The 23,507-nt window shown below is 41.9% G+C and overlaps 1 long non-coding RNA gene across 2 annotated transcripts in view; it reads right to left on the minus strand.

Moving 5' to 3' along the window:
* The window catches only part of LOC128326001 (uncharacterized), a 68,008-nt gene that overhangs the window by 22,387 nt on the left and 22,114 nt on the right, over positions 1-23,507 (minus strand). For both annotated transcript variants that reach the window (XR_008307790.1, XR_008307791.1), the window contains exon 3: positions 3,020-3,092. This is a non-coding gene — a long non-coding RNA (uncharacterized LOC128326001). The remainder of the gene's footprint in view (positions 1-3,019; positions 3,093-23,507) is intronic.

A 23,507-nucleotide genomic window follows, 5' to 3' on the forward strand; every position in this document is an offset into this window, starting at 1 on the left:
AGAAGATTTGGATGGATATCATAGATTTGATAAAGAATAGAATACTCAGGGCCGCTAATGGTGGAGGATCAGCATGTTTTCAGGATCTGGTGGATGGACTCGATTACGATAACAATGAATGCACCACTGAGAGACCGTAAAAGCCAAGTTCAAGGCAGAACATCCTGGAGAGAATCTATCTATGTGGTCACTAAGGGTCAACACCAACTTGACGTCACTTAATCAATCAATCAATCAATCAATCAGCAGCAGAAAGGGGGGGAATCACTCCTCCGCTCTTGCATGTGCAAAATAATCTTAGGCATGTGAAATGTGAATCATATTCTCTTCTTTGAAGTGATGGGGACATGCAGAAGAGAATGTATGAGTGTCTGGAGTGGGGTTTTTCTTCTCCTATTTTTGCTACTGCAGTTCCTACTGCTAGAGGACTCACTGCTTTTTTTTAAAAAAATGGTTTGTCTCTGAAAATGGCAACTGCTGTACCAATGTCAAACAAAAGTCCCAATGAGCACAAATCTTTCTCTTGTGCACCCATATAACTTCTTTCAGGAGCGGAGAGCTGGTCTTGTGGTAGCAAGCATGACTTGTCCCCTTAGCTAAGGAGGGTCTGCCCTGGTTGTATATGAATGATGTATAAGCACTGTAAGATATTCCCCTTAGGGGATCATCCAATGGAGCCACTCTGGGAAGAGCAGAAGGTTCCAAGTTCCCTCCCTGGCTTCTCCAAGATAGGGATGAGAGAGATTGCTGCCTGCAACCTTGGAGAAGCCACTGCCAGTCTGTATAGACAACACTGAGCTAGATGGACCAATGGTCTGACTCAGTATATGGCAGCTTCCTATGTTCATATGATCAGATGTGGCCAATGACCCCTGCTAACTGGGCAAAGAGGCACCTTTTACTGTGATGATTCTCTTTATTTAGGAGGGGGAGAGTAACTGGCCCTATCCACCCCCAGCACAGTACTTCCAGTGACTGTTGCTGGTGTCTATCTTATGTTTCTTTTTAGAATGTGAGCCCTTTGGGGACAGGGTTCCATCTTATTTGTTTGTTATTTCTCTTTGTAAACCGCCCTGAGCCATTTTTGGAAGGGAAATCAAATTGATATCGAAATTGATATAGAAATCAAATTGATACTAATAATAATGACAAAGCACAGCAGAGGAATAAGTATAAAAACAATGCAGTTGATCGGGAAACATTTGTAAAACATTTTTACCTTATCAGAGAAGCTATGATTTAATTACATTATTATTTCTAAAGACTGGGTTAAAGTGTGGGAAATGGGATGTTTTTGTTGATTTCTTCTGTATTCTTTCTTATCCTTTTACAGAGTTGTCAGCTAGGGAATTAATTTTTAAATGTGCAAATAGATTCTCACCATGCTAAATGTTTTACTTGGGATTCTGTGGGATCAAATTGTTTGAATAATGAATTCTGATTACTACTTAGATGAAGACTTTCCAGATGTATGGGGGTTCGTGTGGTTATAAGAACATAAGAACGACTTTGCTGGGATAAAACATTATTTCCCCAACAGCTGCCAGCAAATGCCTCAATAATTTTCTAAGCCTGCATCATGCCTCCTTCGGGTCACCTTCTCTTCTGTTCATTTTAGTTGCCATTTTCTTGGTGTAGGGGTTTTTGGGGTTTTTTTTTTTAGCTCCAAGACATCCTTTTTTGAGACAGGTTGATCAGACTGTACACAGGCTGCAGTACTAAGGAAATTTCCTAGTTTATGACTCTCCCTGAAGCTTTATAGAGAACTGCATAAGCTTGTGCTGACACTATTCCAAATTTGGCCACACCAAATAGGGATGTGCACAAACATGGACACCATGTGTATTCCAGTACCGTGTGTGAGTTCTTGGGGGCAGTGCCGTCACAGTAGGCAGCTGTGTGCAGTGGTAGCAGGTAAGGACCTGCTCTCCTCTTTTTAAAAGATCCTGATTGCTGCTCCCCTCCCCATTGCACCGAACCATTTCAGATTCAATGATTGCTGGAGGTTACTACTTATATATTGTGTTTTATTTTTGTCTGGTCAGTGACTGAAATAAAGATTCCATTCCACTTTGGATCACATCTGAACTGGTTGAGTGCTAAACCAGTGCAGAGCCTCGATTCGTGAACATCCCTAACACCAAAGATTCCTATGGTGGTACTTATGACACATTCCATTTTATGACTCTTATCAAACACTGTGAGTATTAAGAAATAATGGGTTATGCCCTATTGGCTAAAAGCATTAAACACATTTAAAAGTTTATATTGTGCTTATATGGTGAATGTTGGAGTAAAAAAACCCAGCATGGTCTGTATCTGCAAGGATGAGGCCTAGAAACCTTAATGAAATAAAAATGTTCTGTGATTTTCTCATGAGCTTTATAGTTCATATATTATTTAAGAAATTCCTAACACAGGAAGGTTCATGAGATACTTGTAAGAGCAGGCAACTGTGCCTTAAAGGCAAATCTACATTATAGAACTGTAAAACCAGAAGAGGTTTTTGTAGTGGAAGTTTGGTAGACAACACAGCTCAGAGACTTCCACTGACATTTTTGATTTGAGCTTCCCAGCCACCCCCAGAAAGCGCATGATACTGCCTTAGGAGATTTAGTAATCCTGAGTTACTTGTGGAGTTGAGGCTAATGAACATCTATTCACAGAAAATATATATGAATGTAAGAGAAACCCATTATTTCAATACTCGGAGGCATTTGTCGGTGGAGTTTTACATTTTTCAAACAGCAACTTTCTCATTTTCCCTCTCTGACCTGGCAGTACTGCTTCTTCTAGTTGCATTTTGTTTGTTTTTGTCTCTTTTTAGATGGTACTTTTATATTGCACAATTTTTTTATAGTGTGTCCATTATGAGTAATGAGCCCTGTGATTGTGCCCTAAGCATTTTGGAAGTGTGGGTCAGATAGGATGATTTTAAAAAAAAAATATTAACACAATTAATCTTGCCCTTTCAAGGGAAAAGCCTACATAAGAAGGAGTTATAAAGCAATGGAGTTACCTGGCATTCCTCTGTAATCTAGGGTGCTTGCTTCCTGGGTATTTCTGCTACAGGTTAAGATGGGCCAATGCCTCTTTTTGAAAATATAAAAAATAAAATTAAAAAAATACATACAATATAATGAAAACAACTTAAGTACATATAAAAGATCCCTCATAAATACATTCAGAAATTCATCAGAATTACCCATGGTATGCAGCAATAATATATAATATATATATTTTCATGTATTTTTTTCTTTATCCTATCAGATTAAGAAACCAGTTTATTCATGAACAAAACAGATTTTTAACCATCTTACCAAATATAAATTACCGTCAATCTTTATGGTCTCTTATAGTTAATTTTACATCTTTGGGAGGGCAGGAAGAGATGCAAAAAAATGTTCCTCTTCTCCTCTGTGTCCAGACGACTGCGCAAAGCAGCCTTCAGCCGCCGCCAATAAAATTCCAAAGTGGTACCTAAGAAGCAGTGGTGACCGGTGGTGAGCGAAACCTTTAAAAGTCTTAATGGGGGATACCACCAGCACCTGGACACCACAGGGAGTAGGGATGTGCACAAACCTGTTTGGAGGCCCTTTTATGGGCCTCCCAAACAGGTTCAAACAGCTGGTTAGCCGGTTCAAAGGCAGGGGACACCTTTAAGGGTGGAGGAAGGTGCACTTACCCCTCCCCACCCACTGCGTTTCCCCCGCTGGCACTCTCTTAAAAACCAGTCCAGTAAGGTGCTAGCGTACCTCCCTGTTGCCTCATTCCCTCCTTGGTCCAGAAGTGACCAGAAGTAATCCCGTGCTCACTTGCGCATCAGGTGTGTGCATGACGTGCTGATGTGCACGGGGTACTTCTGGTAACTTCTGGACTGAGTAGAGAACGGGATGGCAGAGAGGTTCACTGCCGCCCCACCAGACCGGTTTGTAAGAGATTGCTGGTGGGAAAAACATGGCAGGGGGTTAAGTGCAGCCTCTCCCGCTCTTAAACATGCCCCCCCCACCCTGGAACTGGCCCCTGCCAGTTCTGTGCACATCCCTAGCAGGGAGCAGCGGTGCCCTGCCTGGCATCCTGTGTGGCAGCCGCCTCACCTATAACATCCACCTAGCTGCTGCCATAACAGGTATCGTCCCTTAAGACTTTTAGAAGTATCTCTTGCTCCCCCACACTGCACTGCCCTCTCCAGTTGCCACTGCTAAAAAAGGTATCAATATGATTGAGATTTAGGGTTACTTTAATATATTGGCCACCTTTGCACATCATTCCAAACTGGAGGTGATGGGGAAGAGATTCTATTTTGTGGCTATCAGAATGCATGAAACCACTGTTTGGTCACAAGAGCTACCCAAGGTTTTCAAGCTGAACCATTGGTTTGTAGTGAGTTTTGCTGCTCCAACCTGAGGTGTGGGGGCAGCCTTTTGTTGTCCAAATTTTGCCACTGCTGTAACCTGGGTTTTGTGTTTTGGCTACTGCCCAAACCATAGAGAGGGTAGCTCAGACCAGCCCAGAAATGTGCCAGCTCTATCGAAAGCCTGTTGTGCTCTCACTGGCTGCCTCTCAGAGCCCTTGCCCCACCCTCACAGTCTCTGCATTCCTCCAGCCATTGCCTAGCAACAGGGACACTGTGTTGCTGTGTCCCAATCTTCACAGCATGTCAAAGGGAAAAGCCACATTGGGGGATGCCCGCTTTCCACTGTGTCTCAGGTTCCTGCCCTTGGCAATCCTCGGGGAAAGGGGGTGGGATGACAAGACAGGCACTTTGTAGAAAGGTCTCCACACATCAAGTGATAAAGAAATCTTTGCACAAGCACATGGAGTCCCAGTGGCACCATAAACTTGGCAACCCGGTTGTTTCCAAACAAATAAAACACATACGGGGTGTCATCTGCAAGATCCAGATTGAAAGGCAGCCCCTGGAATACTTGAGTGGCTCTGCTCTGGTTTTTGTACAGTTTAGAAGTGGGGCCCATCCCCTTCACCTTGGGTGAAAGCACACCCTCTATGGCATTACTCATGAGAAGCACCATCTTGGGAAATGCTGGGCTTGATCGCTAATAATGTGTGATTATGCCCTTTCTTCCAAGGACCACTATCTCATAGAGTGGCAGGCCATAGAGACATGCATGTGGCCCAGAGGCTTTCACTGCTCAGCCCCACTGCTAGATCCAGGTAAACCCCCAGGGAAGGTTGCCACATCAACACCTTTCCAGGTTGTGGCAGCTGGTGGACGGCAGGGGTGAAAGCACTCACTTTTGCAGTCTGTTGTCCCTTGGTACATATGCATGTTCCTTTTTGCCAGAATGGCCAACCTGTTTGCAATGATTGCTGGAAAAAGGTGTTTCCCTCACCCACAATTCCCCACAGCAGCTGATCTGCATATGTCACAACACTGATACAAGCCCAGGAATTTTGAATGTGTACTTTAAGCCATCCCTGATCCTTCCAGACTGAGCCCACAGGGAAACGGCTGGACACATGGAGTGGCCCAGAATCCTTGGGAGTCTTTTGGAGTTGAGTATGGAGCTCTGTGGAGCTTGATGGGATGCAGACTTGGCAGACCAAGAAAAGGGATGGGCTCCTCTGCCCTGGAACAGGAAATTGCCCAATCTGGGTTGGAAGATCGTCTGCAGGATTATACCAGGGTTCAATCACAGGTTCATCAACTCCTGATTTCATGCTATGTGTGAAGGTGGCCATTCTGACAATCTATACTGAATTACAAGATCCCAGATCTAAATGAAAGATTTTAGTTCTTCCTGTTTTTGTTCTTCCAGTTCTTTGCAATAATCGGTTTTGTTGCTGTTACTAGTTGTAAAACCAAACATTTTCTGCTACAAACCAATTTTAGATAAAATTAATAAAAATAAAAATGTAATAAAATTAACTTTGTCTAGATGTAATTGGATACTGTTTATAGATTTTATAAATCCCAGAATCTCTAACCACATTTTTTGAAATCCTTGGACAACTGTACCACATATGAGCAAAAGACTTAATATCTCTACATTTTCTCCAGCATAGGATGAATAATTATTGAACATGTGTGACAAAATACATGAGGTGTATTTTGTACTATCTAGTAATTGTGTTCAGTTCCCCAATAGCCAAAGATTGTGATTTAAGATAATTTTGATTCCAAATTGTTCTTCAACATTCTTTTCCCATAATTGCATCTAAATCCCACTTTCATGTAATTATGTTGGGTGTTTTTTTTCTATCTACAAGTCTTTAGAATTTTAAAAAGAATAGATATGAAGCCTACTTATGATAGTTTTTAAATGCAATGAAATTTTATATACATAAGAACATAAGAACAGCCCTGCTCAGTCAGGCCCAAGGTCCATCTAGTCCATCATCCTGTTTCACACAGTGGCCCACCAGATGCCGCTGGAAGCCTACAGGCAGGAGCTGAGGGCATGCCCTCACGCCTGCTGTCACTCCCCTGCAACTGGTACTCAGAGGCATCCTGCCTTTGAGGCTGGAGGTGGCCTTTAGCCCTCCGACTAGTAGCTGTTGATAGACCTCTCCTCCATGAAGTTATTCAAACCCCTCTTAAAGACATCCAGGTTGTTGGCTGTCACCACATCTTGTGGCAGAGAATTCCAAAAGTTGATTATGCGTCGTGTGAAAAAGTAGATCCATTTCTTGGTCCTAAATTTCCCGGCAATCAAATTCATGGGATGACCCCTGGTTCTAGTGTTATGAGAAAGGGAAAAGAATTCCTCTCTATCCACTTTCTCCACATCATGCATGATTTTATAGACCTCTATCATGTCTCCCCGTAGTCATCTTTTTTCTAAACTAAAAAGCCCAAGGTGTTGTAGCCTTGCCTCATAAGAAAGGTGCTCTAGGCCACTGATCATCTTGGTTGCACTCTTTTGCACCTTTCCCAGTTCTACAATGTCCATTTTTAGATGTGGTGACCAGAATTGTACACAGTACTCCAGGTGTGGCCGCACCATAATTTTGTATAAGGGCATTATAATATTAGCTGTTTTATTTTCTATCCCCTTCCTAATGATCCCTAGCATGGAATTGGCCTTTTTCACAGCTGCCACACATTGAGTTGACACTTTTTCCACCACGACCCCAAGATCTCTCTCCTTGTTAGTCACCGACAGCTCAGATCCCATCAGCATATACTTGAAGTTGGGTTTTTTCATCCCAATGTGCATCACTTTACACTTGCCAGCACTGAGCCAGTGTGGCGTAATGGTTAGAGTGCTAGACTAGGACCGCCGAGACCCGAGTTCAAATCCCCATTCAGCCATGAAACTAGCTGGGTGACTCTGGGCCAGTCACTTCTCTCTCAGGCTAACCTACTTCACAGGGTTGTTGTGAGGAGAAACTCAAGTATGTAGTACACCACTCTGGGCTGCTTGGAAGAAAAGCAGGATATAAATGTATAAACAAACAAACAAACAAACAAACTGCATTTGCCATTTTGTTGCCCACTCACCCAGTATGGAGAGATCCTTTTGGTGCTCCTCACAATCCGTTTTGGATACCAAAAGAGTTTGGTATCATCTGCAAATCTTGCCACCTCGCTGCTTACCCCTACTTCTGATCATTTATGAATAAATTAAAAAGCAGTGGTCCCAGTACAGATCCCTGAGGGACTGAACTTCTTACTTACTTCCATTGTGAAAACTCTCCATTTATACCTATCCTCTGTTTCCTGTCCTTCAACCAGTTAGTAATCCATACATATACTTGTCCCCTTATCCCATGACTGCTAATTTTTCTCAGGAGTCTTTGATGAGGAACTTTGTTGAAAGCTTTTTGGAAGTCCAAGTATACTATGTCAACTGGATCACCTTTATCTACATATGCATTGACACTCTCAAAGAACTCCAAAAATTTTGTAAGGCAAGATTTCCCTTTGCAGAAACCATGCTGGTTCTCTCCCAGCAGGGCCTGTTCTTCTATGAGCTTAACAATTTTATCCTTGAGGATGCTTTCCATCAATTTGCCTGGAACGGACGTTAGGCTAATTGGCCTGTAATTTCCCAGATCGCTCCTGGATCCCTTTTTGAAAATCGGTGTTACATTGGATACTTTCCAGGCCTCTGGTACAGAGCCTGAGTTTTATTTTTTAGCAAGGAGGTCGGCAATTTCACATTTGAGTTCTTTGAGGTCTCTTGAATGAATGCCATCCGACCCTGGCGATTTGCTAGTTTTCAGTTTTTCCAGACTGTTTAGAACATCATCTCTTGTCACTTCTATCTGACTCAGCTCTCTAGCCTCCATCCCTAAAAAGCCTGGTTCAGGAACAGGTATATGCTCAGTATCCTCTGCCATGAAGATGGACACAAAGAACTCATTGAGCTTCTCTGCAACCTCCATATCCTCCTTAATAATCCCTTTCACTCCCTCATTATCTAATGGACCAACCTCCTCCCTGGCAGGTTTCCTTCATCTGATGTATTTAAATAAGCTTTTGTTATTCCCCTTGATGCTTTTAGCTAAATGTTCCTCAAACTCTCTTTTTGCCTCCCTTATGGTCATCTTGCATTTCTTTTGCCAGAGTTTGTGTTCCTTTCTGTTCTCTTCATTTGGACAGGCCTTCCAATTTTGGAAGGAAGTCTTCTTCCCTTTTATGGCTTCCTTGACGGTACCCGTTAGTCATGCTGGCATCCTCCTGGACTTAGTGGCACCTTTCCTCCTTTTGGGTATACAATCTAACTGGGCTTCTAGTATTCTGGTTTTGAGTAAACTCCTTGCATTCTGGAGCAAAGTGATTCCCCTGATTTTCCCTTTCAGCTTTCTTTTCACTATACTCCTTATTTTGGAGAAGTTTCCTCTTCTGAAATTCAAAATGTCTATGTTAGACTTCTTTGGTGATTCTCTTCCCACATGTATGCTGAATTTGATCACACTATGGTCACTGTTCCCTAAAGGGTCGATGACACTGACATCATGCACCAGGTCCTGGTTGCCACTCAGGATTAAGTCCAAGGTCGCCTTCTCTCTGGTTCGTTCCAAGACCAACTGTCTTAGGGCACAGTCATTCAGCGTATCTAGAAATTTGACCTCTTTGTCATTACCTGACTGTGAATTTACCCATTCTATGTGTGGGTAATTGAAGTCACTTATTATTACTACTCTGCCTCTCCTTGAAGCCTCCCCAATTTCCCCCTGTAACTCCCAGTTACTATCAGCATTTAGATCCGGAGGGTGATAGCACATCCTCAGTAACACATTTCCTTTCAGGCCTTGTGTTGTCACCCACAGGGTTTCTGTGGAGGACTCCAGTCCACCTAGGTTTTCTAGCTTGTTAGATTCTATCCCTTCTTTTACATACAGTGCTACTCCACCTCTAAGGCGCCCTCCCTGTATTTTCTATAGAGTTTATATCCAGGGATAGCAGTGTCCCACTAGTTCTCACTGTTCCACCATGTTTCTCTACATGTAATGAATAAATCAAAATAAAATAAAATCACCCAGTTGTGTGTGTGTGTGTGTGTGTGTGTGTGTGCCTCTCCATCAACTTTGTAATGACTGGAATGATTTGAACCAAATTTTTTGCAGTTTTAGGGACACATAGGGACACCTTGACATCAAATTATGTGATGATGTCATCCACCCCAATTGAATACCAATGGACATTTGAGGTGCAAGTGGGCTAATTTGTGAACCACCTAACCAATTGAACCAAATGAGTACAATTAGAGGAACACATAGGGACACCACAACAGTGTAGTTTCTGATTATGCCATCCACCCCAATTCAAGAAGGCAGATGTGTGAACATTTGAGATGCAAGTGGTAACTGATTTGGACCAAATTCAGTACAGTTGTAGGTACAAGTAGGGATACCTCAATGGCATAGTTTGTGCTGATGTCATCTACCCCAGTTCAAGTAGCTGGACGTGTGAATGTTTGAAGCACAAGTAGGCAAACTTGTGAACTGCCTAACCGATTTAGACCAAATTTGGTACAGTTGTAGGGACACATAGGGGGGACACCTCAATGGTGCCATTTGTGATGATGTCATTCACACCAATTAAAGATGGTGGATGCATGAACATTGTGACGGTAGTGTGCTAACTTGTGAAGATGGTAATTATCAATTAAGGTTATAGTAAAAGGGAAGTAGGTAGATTAGTTCTTACCAGAACTTCTTGTTTTTAATCGTTTTGTAAAGGAGCATTGCTTCTTGTACCACAGCACACAAAGAAGCATTGCTTGTTGTACCACAGCAGACACAATTGTTACAGGTGTACAAGGATCGCACTGTTGTTTTCTGCAGTAACCACATAAGGTATGAATAAATATGAGCTTTTTAAAACACTGGCATGTGGTGTGCATGGGAGCTGTACTGGGCTAAAGCTGCACTTCATGTATAGTATACATGGGTGTTTAAAATTGCACAAATGCCATGCTGCAGGTGTGCAAGCAGCCTTCCACATCCCTGTGTTGAAGGCTGTTTTGTGCAGTGGTTCAGACACAAAGGGGAAGAGGAGCAATTTTTACTTCTCTCTCTTCCTTTGGAAATGTTTGTTGAAAAGCGGTATATAAATATTTGTTGTTGTTGTTCCTTCCCAAAAGCCCTTCCCAATTGTAGAAACTGATTCTTGAGATTTGCACAGCTCCCAGGAACAAATTTCTACAACTGGAAAGGGTTTTTGGAGGAGGGAGAGATGCAAAAATTGCTCCGCCCTCCCATCTGCAGAGGAACCTTCAGCTCAGGGTTGCTGAAAGCTACTGGCATGCCTGCAGCAGTCCACAGTTCTCCTTCCAGTGTTGGAGGACTGCACGTCATGTCAGCCGTTGATGTCCCCGCAGCAATTCTTTTTGCTACATAACACGTAGAGCTGCCTATAGAAGCTGGATTGTATTCAGCAGTGTATTTCACAACTGACAACCTCAGCTTTTCATCTCATCAATCTAACAAAAAATATGTCTGATAAAATGATACAATTTGGTGCCATACGATATTGTATTGTATAATATTAAATTGTATCAGTGAGGCAGCAGTGATAGTGCAGAAGCTCTCTGTCATGCAGGGATAACTTCCTTGCATGCTACCAATAGGCAGCTGAGGTTGTCAGCCACTGTCTTGCATATGTGTCAACATATTCATGCCATCAGGCGTAACTGTTAAAGAAGATGTTGAAGATGGAGGAAGATGATAAAGAAGATGTTGCCCAGGGGCATGGGGACAATGGTGCAAGGGGGGACAACCAGTGTCTGGGGGGCACCAAGGCTCCTCCTCATCTGGGGCACCCCCTTGTCCCCTCCTGCACCCAGACAGTGAAGGAAGCACTTGTCAGCTGGGAATGTGAGGTGCATCATTCTTCTTTCCAGCCAGTGTTTCATTCTGGCTGGCTTGGGACTTTCCCCCTGCCTGGTAGAAGGGGTCAAACCCCAGCCAGTCAGCATTTCATAAAACACTGACCAGGGAGAATTGGGAGAAGTTCATGAAATACCCAAATACTATGTGGATGTGTACTTGGAAAACTAAACAGAAGTGCCTGTCTAATGCTCTACTATGCATTGTAGCATCACTATTACATAAACTTTAAAAATAAATGGAGAATTTGACTTTTCCCAGATACTCTGAAAATAATTAAAGGATATGCAGAGTAAACTGTGTCACTGCTTGGAATATATTCTAGTATTTCAGAAAGACAGTTAAAATGAGAGAAAGAGAGCAAGAAACTCCCAGTGGGTCTTAATACGAAGGATTTCACACTGATTCAAAGACAAACTCACCATTAATAGTCATATTATTAAGACATCACATTTAACTCACTTATCACAAGAAGCAAAGTAAAGCAAATGAATACAATCCTAGCTCATAAGCTTCAGCTCAGTATTCACAAACCCTGATTCTCTGTACATAGTGCCAAACTAAATATGTGTACAGTGACTTATATTAATTTAATTTTTTAAAAATCTGTAGCCCCTTCAGGGGGCTTCCTAAAGGCTGTGGGGGGGGTCTGCAAAGGTTCCCCCTCCCCCTGCTGGCCTCTAGAGCCTCACAGGGACCATTTGAGCATGCGCAGTGGCCATTTTTTAAAATATTTTTTTAAATGGCTGCTGAAAACAAAATGGCCACTGTGCATGCTCAAATGGCCTCTGTGAGGCCTGGCATGGCCTAGGGCCTCACAGAGGCCATTAGAGCATGCGTGGTGGCCATTTTGTTTTGGTGGCCATTTATTATTATTATTATTTATTTTTTTATAATGGTGCCCCCCTTCAAGTGGCGCCTTGGGCACGTGCCCTGCCTGCCCGACCCTAGATACTCCCCTGGGGTTTGGCACATCCCACATGACTTTGTGGGACACAAGTCATTGTATTTTGCAAGTCACTGTATTTTGAGAAAGAACTTAAGTCAGTGGTAGCAGAAAATTAGGTTTTAAAACTTGAACTATGCTTCTGTATCAAATTATATTCTGCACCACTTACCCTCTCTTGACTGAGAGCGGTAAGGCTAACTCACCTATTTATTTATTGCTTTCACCACACGCTCTAATAATAACATAAGCATCTCCTTTAAAGGCTTTGAAATCAGCATATAAAAAGCAACATATTTAAGTGAAGTACTCCAAATATGGGAAACAGTTTGTATATTGTTAGCTATCAGAAACTGATGTGATATTCAGGAGTTTAATAGGATAGATTTCCCTCTTGATAGGCATATATATATATTTCCCATTAATTTTAATGGGAGTTATATGTGGGCATCAAGAGAATATACCACTCTGCATGTAAATTTCACTTTTTAAATGTGTGAGATATGTTACTCCCTTATTCCAATGGCCTCGGTGCTAGTGTGGACTTCTGCCCCAGTTCAGATGATTGTAATCAAGCATTACAAGTATTTAGCTTGGCCTAATTGTACTTTACTCCCCCAACACTTCTGTAATGAAAGTTCTTTAATCCAAAGCATTTCTGCTGTCATGCAGATTAATAAATAGCCCTTCCCCCTTTGAAGTTAGGAGGTGTTTAAAATGGAGCTAATAAAACTTGCTCATTTCCTTTGGCTTCAGATTTAAGCTATGGTTAGAAAGCTTATACAGCTTGGCTTTCAAATATTATTTTGTCATTTTAAAAAGTTCTAGGAAAACTTTCCAGGTTGTGAAAATATCTCTAACATTGAAATCATACATTCTTTATATGATCAGGAAAGAATAGTCTGTGCCTTACAGCTCCAACTCTATGCTCTGCTGCACAGTGTTTTCTCCGTATATTATTTTCCAAGATTCCAAGATGTATGGATGACACTAGTCTATATAACACTATGGCACAAGTATTACATTTTCCATCTGTGTGAATAAATGCTGTTGAATGCTGGATCTTGTTTGTTTTGGCTGAAAAGAATTTAAGACAGGAAAGAACTTTCTTTTTTATTGTTGTTAAAATTGGCATGGAGGTACTCTGACAGGGGTGGATGTTACATGGGACAATACTGTAGGGTGGGAATCAAATAGCACTACAGGCACATGAAAGCACTTCTATAGGCATGCCAATGCTTCTCTAATTCAAGACTGGCCAACTTGAGGCTCCCCAGCTGTTGCTGGATTAGAACTACTATCATTCTATGAGACCTGGAGAGCTTCAGGTTGGTGACACTTGCTCTAACTTTTTTTTGGGGGGGGGGCAGAGTGCAGCTCCATTAATTGTGTCAGAGATTGCTCCTAAAGATCCTCAAAAATGTCCAGAGTGGCTTATTGGGTTGCAAAAGCAAGATGTGCTGCATTTCAAAAAATGGCCTCAGAAGCCTTGCTGAGTGCATGAAGAAACCTACATAGTTGTGTTGGAGGTGAGCTGGAGTGCTTGGTTGCTAATGCAGAAATAGATATAGTGGGCATAACAAAAACATGGTGAAACTGTGAGAATCAGTGTGGGACACTGTTCTCCCTGGATGTAAACTTTATAGAAAGGACGGGGAGGGGCGCCTTGGAGGTGGAGTAGCACTTTATGTTAAAGAAGGGATAGAATCTAACAAGCTAGAAAACCTAGGTGGACTGGAGTCTTCTACAGAAACCCTGTGGGTGACAATACAAGGCCTGAAAGGGAAAGTCCTACTGGGGATGTGCTATCGCCCTCCAGATCAAAACGCTGATAGTGACTGGGAATTGCAGCAGGAAATCAGGGAGGCATCAAGGAAAGGCAGGGCTGTAATAATGGGTGACTTCAATTACCTACACATAGAATGGGTAAATTTACAGTCAGGTCATGACAAAGAGATAAGATTTCTAGATACGCTGAATGACTGTGCCCTAGAACAGTTGGTTTTGGAACGAACCAGAGAGAAGGCGACCTTGGACTTAATCCTGAGTGGCAACCAGGACTTGGTGTGTGATGTCAGTGCCATCAACCCTTTAGGGAACAGTGACCATAGTGTGATCAAATTCAGCATACATGTGGGGAGAAAATCCCCAAGGAAATCTAACACAGACATTTTGAATTTCAGAAGAGGAAACTTCTCCAAAATGAGGAGTATGGTGAAAAGAAAGCTGAAGGGGAAAATCAGGAGAGTCACATCGCTCCAGAGTGCATGGAGTTTACTCAAAACCAGAATACTAGAAGCCCAGTTAGATTGTATACCCAAAAGGAGAAAAGGTGCCACTAAGTCCAGAAGGATGCCAGCATGACTAACGGGTACCGTCAAGGAAGCCATAAAAGGGAAGAAGACTTCCTTCCAAAATTGGAAGGCCTGTCCAAATGAAGAGAACAGAAAGGAACACAAACTCTGGCAAAAGAAATGCAAGATGACCATAAGGGAGGCAAAAAGAGAGTTTGAGGAACATTTAGCTAAAAGTATCAAGGGGAATAACAAAAACGTCTTTAAATACATCAGATGCAGGAAACCTGCCGGGGAGATGGTTGGACCAGAAGATAATGAGGGAGTGAAAGGGATTATTAAGGAGGATATGGAGGTTGCAGAGAAGCTCAATGAGTTTTTTGCGTCCGTCTTCACGGCAGAGGATACTGAGCATATATCTGTTCCTGAACCAGGCTTTTTAGGGATGGAGGCTAGAGAGCTGAGTCAGATAGAAGTGACAAGAGATGATGTTCTAAACAGTCTGGAAAAACTAAAAACTAGCAAATCACCAGGGCCGGATGGCATCCATCCAAGAGACCTCAAAGAACTCAAATGTCAAATTGCCGACCTCCTTGTTAAAATATATAACTTATCCCTGAAATCGGGCTCTGTACCAGAGGACTGGAGAGCAGCAAATGTAAAACTGATTTTCAAAAAGGGATCCAGGGGCAATCCGGGAAATTACAGGCTGGTTAGCCTAATGTCCGTTCCAGGCAAATTGATGGAAAGCATCCTCAAGGATAAAATTGTAAAGCACCTAGAAGAACAGGCCCTGCTGGGAGTTAACGTAAAGGTAAATCTTGCCTCACCAAACTTTTGGAGTTCTTTGAGAGTGTCAACAGGTGTGTGGATCAAGGTGATCCAGTTGACATAGTATACCTGGACTTCCAAAAAGTTTTTGACAAAGTTCTTCATCAAAGACTCCTGAAGAAACTTAGCGGTCATGGGATAAGTGGGCAAGCACATGTGTGGATTGCTAACTGGTTGAAAGACAGGAAACAGAGGATAGGTATAAGTGGAGAGTTTTCACAATGGAGGGAAGTAAGAAGTGGGGTCCCCCAGGGATCTGTACTTGGTCTAGTACATTTAAATTCATTCATAAATGATCTAGAAGCAGGGGTAAACAGTGAGGTGGCCAAATTTGCAGATGATACCAAATTCTTCCGGGTAGTAAAATCCAGAACGGCTTGTGAGGAGCTCCAAAGCGATCTTTCCAAACTGGGGGAGTTAGCAACAAAGTGGCAAATGTAAAGTGATGCACAATGGGATGAAAAATCCCAACTGCACATATACACTGATGGGATCTGAGCTGTCAGTGACTGACCAGGAGAGGGATCTTGGGGTCATAGTGGACAGCTCATTGAAACATTATAATGCCCTTATACAAAACTATGGTGTGACCACACTTGGAGTATTGTGTACAATTCTGGTCACCACATCTAAAAAAGGACATTGTAGAATTGGAAAAGGTGCAGAAGAGGGCAACCAAGATGATCAGGGGCCTAGAGCACCTTTCTTATGAGGCAAGACTACAACACCTTGGGCTTTTTAGTTTAGAAAAAAGATGACTACGGGGAGACATGATAGAGGTCTGTAAAATCATGCATGGTGTGGAGAAAGTGGATAGACAGAAATCCTTCTCCCTCTCCCATAACACTAGAACCAGGGGTCATCCCATGAAATTGATTGCCGAATATCTAGGACCAATAAATGGAACTACTTTTTCACACAATCCATTTGTGGAATTCTCTGCCACAAGATGTGGTGACAGCCAACAACCTGTATGGCTTTAAGAAGGGTTTGGATAACTTCATGGAGGAGAGGTCTATCAACGGCTACTAGTCAGATGGCTGTGGGCCACCTCCAGCCTCAAAGGCAGGATGCCTCTGAGTACCAGTTGCAGAGGAGTGACAGCAGGAGGGAGGGCCTGCCCTCGATTCCTGCCTGTCACTTCCGGTGGCATCTGGTGGGCCACTGTGCGAAACAGGATGCTGGACTAGCTGGGCCTTGGGCCTGATTGAGCAGGGCTGTTCTTATGTTCTTATGTTCTTGGATTAATACCTTTTGGACTGAGAGTACTTCTGAGGATATTTAGAATGCATTCTTCCTACTGGATTAGTAATCACATCTCACCCTTTTGGATTGGGAGTACTTCTGAGGATATGTAGAATGCATTCTTCCCACTGGATGAGTAATCGCAGCTCACCCCACATCTTTGGAATTAGGATGTATGGCATTGACATTTAGAAATAATTGCTATGTGCAGATTTCCACTTTTTGTGTAAATTTTAACCACTGGCAATCCCCCTAGGCATTGCTTTAGTCATTTCCCTAAGTAACAATAATTGATAGTTATAAAATGGAAAGGTATTGATTTGAATATAGCTTTGTTCAGAGCCTAATTGATGATTCTGTATATCTTTTGTTATACAGAATAACAGTGAGACATAATTGGTTCCTGTGGTACCATCTTGAATAGTCCTAATTCAAAGATAGCTCAAAAATATTTTTTTCTTTAAGCAAAGGTGGGCTTCAATTATTCAAAGAAATGCCCTTTTTCTTATAATAGGTTAATCACCCTGAAATGAACAAAGGCTAATAAAAAGCCAGTATAAAAGCTTTTATGCTATTTTTCTCCTCTAATTTCACATCCTAGGGTTTCTTGCAAACCACTAGAAAAGGTGTGTGAATGGCAAATGACTCATCACCATATTCATGTCTTTGGTGAAACAGGAAACCCACTTCCATCTGTCATAGCAAAACCAATACTAGTTATTCAGCCTTACATAGCACCTATCAATATGCAGTATAAATGAGAAACAAGAGACATAATATATGTTGAAAAAAATTAGGAGCATGCTTAGGAAAAATGAGATGTTTTGACATCAGATTTGACCCAAAGAGATTATTCGATTATGACTAGAGCACTAGATTATCAGTGAATAAAAATTTAATTGAGAAACACCTCTGTAAAACTGAGCTGTGTTCCTCAAAACTCAATTACAAATTTATCTATCTGTCTGATGAATTATTCAACGAACGCACAAGACTTCTCAAGTTATATGTCTTTCAAACCAGCCTAGCAATCAGTGCAGAATATTCAATGTTACAGATGTTTTTCATTTTGGTAAGATTAATCTTTTTGCTATCCATCCTTCCCTCATTAAAATCTTTCGTTTTCATGATATTTTGATTGATCCTATGCTCCTTCATGGTGTAGCATGTACTGTTCACATTGTACATAGAGAGAGAGAGATGTAGAAGCACTGAAAGCAAGTGCTATCAGGAGAAAATCAGGCTAGCTGAATTCCACTGAAAGTCATGGGGTTTAGGTTTAGTTGTATGCTTACTGTGATTTTCTCTGCGTTGGACTATATTTTCTGTAAGGGTTTCAAGCCATATATGTGTATGTGCACGTGTATGTGTGCTTTCCATGCGCTCCCTAGTGAAATAAGAGCCTCCGCATCTTGGACAACTTTTAAAAAGTCTTTAAAGACACATCTGTCCCCCAGGCTTTCAACTAATATTGTTTTAATGTTGTTGTTTTTTAACATCTCAAATTTTTATTAAATATTAACAATAACAGTCATAATAAACACAATTACAAACTGACTTCCCGCGCACCTCTTTTCGTGATTACAACTATAAATTTTACCCTTATTATAATATTAATGAAAAACACAAATTTAAACCTTCCACCACCATTAATCTACCCAACCTGCATTTCAGATTTCAAATCCAGCTGTAAGATTCTTAGGAATTCCAATCTTCTTTAAAACATTCTAAGTTTTAGTCTCTTATCCATGTTATAAATTTTGCCATCTCCACATATTTCAAAGTTTTTATCAACCAATCTTCTTTTAAAGGCAGTTCACTACTTTTCCATTTCTATACATATATACATCAATGCCATTTTTAAAATCAAATATCATCTATACATTATTTTATAATCATTTCCTTTTAAAGCATAAGATACAGTGAATTTTAAATCAATTTTCCATAATTTTTCCCAGATTGCCATTTCTATATTGCACCCCACATCTTGAGCCCACTTTTTCATAAATGTTTTAACCACTTCCTCTCTTGTTTCCTCCAAAAGTAACACTTTATACATTTAGAAACTAATTGTCAGAGCTTAAAATCCAATCATCAAATCCAACTCAAAAATCTAAATAGTTTCAAAATTCAGCTTTCTTTTCCTTAGGGGCATAAATTCCAATTATCACCATTTTAATTCCAAATATTTGAATTTCCAGTACTAATAACCTATCTTCCTCATCTTTAAAAATCAATTTAAATTCAAATTATTATTTGACATAAAATACTACCCCCCCCTTTTTTTTCTTGTCTAGGTAAACAAATCCTTGTCCAAAAGCCTTATTAACTAAAAAAATTTTCTCTTGCTTTCTAATATATGTCTTCTACAAACACACAATGTCCAAATTTTATTTCAAAAGAATGAAAGAGTCTGTTTTGTTTTGTTTTTTGTATTTAACTCATTAATGTTCCAAGAGAGAGTCCTTTAATCTCCATTAGCCATTTGGTGTAATTTGAATTACACCTTGGAGAATGAAGTGGGGTCACTGAAGGATGACAAGGAAAACTTATTGGATCAAAAGGCATTGTTGGAATTTAGACAAAAAGAGAGATCTTCAAGGTTCAGAGGTATTTCAGAAAGAGTTGGCCAAAACATCAAAATATTGCTGGTGGAGGAGCTTGTATTACTTTTGGGAATCCCAGCTGAAGAGGTGAAGTCACAGATTGAGGCAGTTCTTTGCTTAATGAAAGAAACACCAGCCAGAATTCTAAGAAAAACCAAGGATTACAAATTTTTGACAGATGTTTGAATTCCAATGGAATATACTTCAGGGGGGAATTATTGGAGGGAGTTTCCTTTTTTTTTAAGGGTAAGAAGGACAGATTTACTGAGCTCCTTAAAGTGCAAGAATTCTGGTGGAAATATATTTTTTAAAAAACAAACCTATCTTTTGAGCATCCAGCTCCTTCAACAATATTGTTTTAATGCTATTTTAAAATATTGTTTTAAGGGTTTTGGATTGTTGAGGTGTTTTAAACTTTTTGTTTTTGTTTTAACTAATGTTTTACTTTCTGTTTTTATTTTGTTGTAAACCGCCCAGAGACGTAAGTTTTGGGCGGTATAAAAATGTGTTAAATAAAAATAAATAATAATGATGCTGGTCTCATGGAAGTAAACACATGAGAAATCCCCTGAACATATATGCTTACTTACTTAATACTTATGTAAAAGATGCTGCATGACTCCTTCAGATTCTGCTGAGGTAACAATGGAAGCCTGAACCACACAACGCTTTCACCAACCTATTTCGCATACCAATTTCCTCACATTCCCCAGGAAAGGTTGTGTGGACAGTAGCTCTGTCAAGAGCTTCCTAGAATTTCTCTTCTGTGTGTGAGGGAGCCACACTACAGCAGCTGTTTGTCAGAGGACCCTTGAGATTACCAGTTATACCAATAACATTTAAGGGATATGCCATGCTAATCTTTGGACTTACAAACTCAAAGAACTTATATCGATATGTTGACCATTTATGATGGCACAGCACTTCGCAGAGCAAGGATTGAGAAACTTTTCTGCAATACTAGCCGACCCCGTACAGAGCATCTGTGCACTCTTTGGGGCCGGAGGTTGCCTCTCCCCCACTTCTGCCCGTCTCCACTTCCAGACCCAGCCACCTCTCCTCCCCACTGCCATTTCTGCCCCCCCATTTCTCCCCCCCGGGCCTTGCCTCCGCAGCTGGGCTGGGCCCGCCGCTGCCTCTGGCCTCTGCGGCCAGGCCTGCTGCCGCCACGGCGACCAATCCTCCTGGGTGTGCCTCAGCCAATCAGGCCCGTCCGCCGCCCAGCCAATCAGCTGGTCGCTGGGACGCACATTCCAAGGCACACCCAGGAGAATTATATATATAGATTCTTATTCCTTTCAAAATCTAGAATTTCAGCAGGCTTTTGAGGAGTTCATGTTTGCATTCGGATTTGGCTGTGTTCCCAATAACCTTTTTATTTTATTTTTGCTTAATCCTGTTCTTTCCCATTTATAGTACAATGCAGTCTCATTTAACTAGCGCTCATGAGAACTGCCAGGCATGCCTTTATAGACTGACAACTCCTTTGTCTAGAGACAGAACTTCCTGATTACTTTTGACACCATGGGCTTTCCCCCGCCTTATCAGAAGGGTTGAAGTTTAATTTCTGACATTGCTTCAACTTTTTTGGTGTGTGCATGAGTGTGTGAGGCATGATGACTGCTACTATTCATAGCTATAATAAAGTATTAGATTTCTCCATCATTATTATAATAGTTGCTCATAGAAGACAAGTGATGAAATCCAGGACATGATATAATGTCCATATTGTGTCCAGAGTTATTCCCATATTGTAGGTTGGGAGTAAGGACGAGGTTGTGAGAGAATAGTTTACAGCAGCCTTGATATGCAGTCCAATGGTGTTGTCCTCATATGATAGGTAAGTAGCATTACAAGCAGCCTGCATGGTTTAACATTTTAGAAGGGGACATTTCAGTCCTCTTCTGAAATGGTACCTATAATATTGATAACGTTGTGTTATAATGCTGTAGTGTCTGGTTTTAATGAGCCAAGAGGTGCAAAATGAGGCACAGGTTCCCATCATCCAGTTTGTTTGTTTATTTGTTACATTTACATAATACTACACTGGATGTTGGCCAGACATGTTGCATAGATGCAGACACTTCTATGGGACATACGGATAGTTCCCTGGCTCAGATATTGAATAATGAGCTGCCTGTTCAAGCAACAGGTGAGCTCGCTGTTTCCAAGCCCCTTTAAACCCTGTCGGTGCAGCTTGTGAAGTCCCATGGCTACTAAGGAGTGCATGAAAGCACTCCCACTACTGTTCCCATTGGGAACAATGGGAGTAGGAGCAGGCATGTGACCTTAGTAGGCATGGGACCTCCCTGTCTTTGCAAGGAATGCTGGGTGGGCTTAAAGGACTTGAGAAGCAGCAAGCTCACCTGTCACTTAGACAGAGGGCTTACTGCACAGTATTTGAGCCATGGAATGAATTTTGTTAACTGTGGCTTATATGGCTGATATAGAATCATCTGTGATGTTGTGAGGCTCTAACAATGGTGGCAATGGTGCTGTGCAGGAGGGCAGTACAGGAATTACTGACCTCTGACACATGCTACTTCCATTGGGACATCAAGGAGGGGGAGGAGGAGGAGGAGAAGAAGAAGAAGTCTGTAGTTTCAGTACTAACCTCTTACACAGCACCACAATGCCATGGGCACTTCCACAATGCCCATGATACATTGCTGGAATATAAGCCATTGTTAGCAAAATAAGTTTTCTGTAACTATCTGTATAACCCATATAAGCAGCTGCATATGTTACCATTAGTCTACATGAGAAATTTTTGCTAGTATTTACAACTGCTTTGGGATTCCTTTGAAATTCCTCAGATAATTTACATAGGTAAAATATCATACTGTGCAGGAGATGGCAATGGTAAACCCCTCCTGAATTCTACCAAAGACAACCACAGGGCTCTGTGGTCTCCAGGAGTCGACATCGACTTGACAGCACACTTTACCTTTACAATATCCAAGGCTCAATGGCTTGAGACTTGGGTAATTAAAGGACTGTCTATCTCACATGAAATTGCATGAATATGAAGACCTTTCCCTAAGGCATTTCTCCCACCTTCTGAGGTTATACAGGTGGCAACTAGGAAAAGAGCCTTTGAGTGGTGGCACCCTGTCTGTGAGATGTTTTCCCAAGGGAGATTTGCCTGGTGCTGCATCTCATCTCACTCCAGTGCCAGATAAAGACCTTTCTATTTAGTCGGGTCTTTTGTAATATTTATTACCTTCTGCTCTTCTCAGAGTGGCTCCATCCCCTAAGGGGAATATCTCACAGTGCTCACATATAATCAAGTCTCCCGTTCAAATGCAAGCAGGGCAGATGCTGCTTAGCTAAGGGGACAAGTCATGCTTGCTACCACAAGACCAACTCTCCCGTTGCAGGGAACCCTGCTCCGGACTCCAGACCTCACCTAGAAAGGAGAGCCTTGGTTGTGCCCACTCCTTCCCCACCCACACATATTTAAACAGTACAGGGGTTATTTGGATGAACAACCCCATGCCATGTGATAAAGGGATGTGCCAGAAAGACTTTGGGACATCTGTGGAGGACTCCCAATGGGCATGCTCTCAGTGTCTCCCATTCCTCATTGTGTGTGCTGGGGGCAGCATTGTCTGAACTGGCCCACAGCAACTTGCTCAAAGCAAGTCACCAGTGAACTTCATATGTCCAATCCTTGTGGCTACAGCCCCACACAGACTGGCCACATCCGCACACAACACAAACCGGAGGTCCCTTTGCCTCCAGTTTCCGAAACTGTATGTCTGAATGTGGGCAACTGCATTCTTGTCAATAAATGGACCCGCGATTTCCATTCCTGAACTGTAATCTGTACCTTCGGTTTTCACAATGTTTTGCTGCTTCCAACTCTGGTACTGCGCTGCCAGCATTATGTCTGAATGCTGTAGGTTTCCCTCTCTGCAACTGGTGTTGAGGGGGGAAGCCCCTCCTTGCTCCAGCTGCTATTGGCTGTGTGGGCTGTACTTCATGAAATAAGGGAGTCCTCACAGTTTCCCCTGGCTGTGAGAGAGGCGGCAGAGAGGTAGCGCTCCATTTTGTCAGAATGAGGACGGGAGAGTGGGCAAAGGAGTGTGTGTCTCTGTGTGTGTGTGTGTAACTGCGGGTTCCATTGGACCCCGGTTCCATGTTACCTCTGTCTCTTCTCTGTCCAATTGGTGCATCTCTGTGTATGTGTAGCAAGATAGTTGCTGATATTTCACACTTTTATGACATTCCTCTCCATCCACTCCTGCTTCATTGAGGGATGTTTTTACATTTTGAATATAT

This window comes from Hemicordylus capensis, chromosome 5 (assembly GCF_027244095.1).
Source record: "Hemicordylus capensis ecotype Gifberg chromosome 5, rHemCap1.1.pri, whole genome shotgun sequence".
NCBI classification, from domain to species: domain Eukaryota; kingdom Metazoa; phylum Chordata; class Lepidosauria; order Squamata; family Cordylidae; genus Hemicordylus; species Hemicordylus capensis.